Source organism: Penaeus chinensis, chromosome 2 (assembly GCF_019202785.1).
Source record: "Penaeus chinensis breed Huanghai No. 1 chromosome 2, ASM1920278v2, whole genome shotgun sequence".
NCBI lineage: Eukaryota > Metazoa > Arthropoda > Malacostraca > Decapoda > Penaeidae > Penaeus > Penaeus chinensis.
In genome coordinates, this window is record NC_061820.1 from 21,579,504 (window position 1) to 21,582,003 (window position 2,500).

General features: G+C 36.9%; 1 protein-coding gene across 3 annotated transcripts in view; it reads left to right on the forward strand.

Moving 5' to 3' along the window:
* The window catches only part of LOC125030617 (protein CLEC16A homolog), a 50,206-nt gene that overhangs the window by 11,219 nt on the left and 36,487 nt on the right, over positions 1–2,500 (forward strand). The gene's annotated exons all lie outside the window — the stretch shown is intronic.

Consider the following 2,500-nt stretch of genomic DNA (forward strand, 5'->3'; position numbering starts at 1 on the left):
TCTCTCTCTCTCTCTCTCTCTCTCTCTCTCTCTCTCTCTCTCTCTCTCTCTCTCTCTCTCACTCTCTCTCTCTCTCACTCTCTCACTCTCTCACTCTCACTCTCTCACTCTCACTCTCTCTCACTCTCTCACTCTCTCACTCTCTCACTCTCTCTCACTCTCTCTCTCTCACTCTCATGCTCACTCTCTCTCACTCTCTCTCTCTCACTCTCATGCTCACTCTCTCTCTCATGCTCACTCTCTCTCATGCTCACTCTCTCTCTCATGCTCACTCTCTCTCTCATGCTCACTCTCTCTCTCATGCTCTCACTCACTCACTCACTCACTCACTCACTCACTCACTCACTCACTCACTCACTCACTCACTCACTCTCTCACTCTCTCACTCTCTCACTCTCTCACTCTCTCTCTCTCTCTCTCTCTCTCTCTCTCTCTCTCTCTCTCTCTCTCTCTCTGAGACTGGCGTGGGACCTGTTACTTGCATAATCTAGTTTGACCAGCTCAGACTATATGGGCACCTAGCTTGTTTCCCTGTGGATGACCCTACCCATCAGGTTGTCTCTCTGCGAGACATTCCTGAGTGGAGGAGGCCTGTGGGATGACCTAGGAGGTCATATATATTATTTATATACATTAGATATATATATATATATATATTATATATATTATATATATCATATATATGTTATATATGTTATATGTTATATATATTATATGTATTATATATATTATATATTTATTATACATAAATAAATATTATATATATCATATATCATATATATATTATGTATATATCATATATATTATATATATATTATATATGTATTATATATATCATATATATTATGTATATATTATGTATATATTGTGTATATAATATATATGTTATATGCATTATATATATTGTAAATATTATATATGCATTATATATGTATTATGTATATTATATATGTTATATATGTTATATATGTTACATATGATATATATGATATATATATACATATATATATATATATATATATATATGATACATATATATATATAAATTATATATATACATATATTGTATATATAATATATATATGTATATATAATATATGTGAATATATGTAATACACACACACTGTCACACACACCCACACACCCACACACACACCTACACCCACGCACACACACACACACACACACACACACACACACACACACACACACACACACACACACACACACACACACACACACACACACACACACATACACTCACACACTCACACACATACACTCACACACATACACTCACACACACACTCACACACACACTCACACACTCACACACACACTCACACACACACTCACACACACACTCACACACACACTCACACACACACTCACACACACACACACACACACACACACACACACACACACACACACACACACACACACACATATACAGTCACACACACACATATACACTCACACACACACATATACACTCACACACACACACACACACACACACACACACACACACACACACACACACACACACACACACACACACACACACACATATCTATATTATATATATGTATATATTTATAATAAATATATTATATATCTATATATAAATATCTATTATATCTATATTATATATACATGTATATATTTATAGTATATATATTATATATATATATGTATATATATTTTGATATATATTTAAATATTTAACCTGTGTCTTTACCCTTGCTTTTACCTTTGCCTTTACCTTTGCCGTTACCTGCCTTAACTGACACCCCTTCCCCTACCTTTGTCTACACCCATACTTTTATCTATATCTTGGCCTTTACTTTTACCTTTACCTATGCCTATACCTGTAACCATAGTATACCCATACCTGTCCCTGTCCCTGTCCCTGTCCCTGTCCCTGTCCCTGTCCCTGTCCCTGTACCCGTACCTGTACCCGTACCTGTACCCGTACCTGTACCCGTACCTGTACCCGTACCTGTACCCGTACCTGTACCTGTACCTGTACCCGTACCCGTACCCGTACCCGTACCCGTACCCGTACCCGTACCCGTACCCGTACCCGTACCCGTACCCTTACCCTTGCCCTTGCCCTTGATTATGTCTGTACCTATATCTATACCTGTTCATATACCTTATATATACACACCTATATCTATAGCCGCTTCCTCCTTTACACAGTTTTTCAGTTTTATTCTTACCAACAGGTGAATTATATTTGTAGAGTGATCTGAGATATGTCATTTACTGCCACATAAAATGCTGCATGTCAGATCTACTGTAAAGCAAAATCATTTAAAAAAAAATAGTAATGATAAAATAAAGAAATAAATGAATAAAGGACAAGATTTATCATGGAAATTGAAAGGAAAAAGAAAGGGTAAAAGGTTAGGGGAAATGACTTTTGTGGCCTCAAGCAACCACGTGTTTGTGTGTGTGTGTGCATGTTCGTGCATGTGTGGAGTCAAGGAAT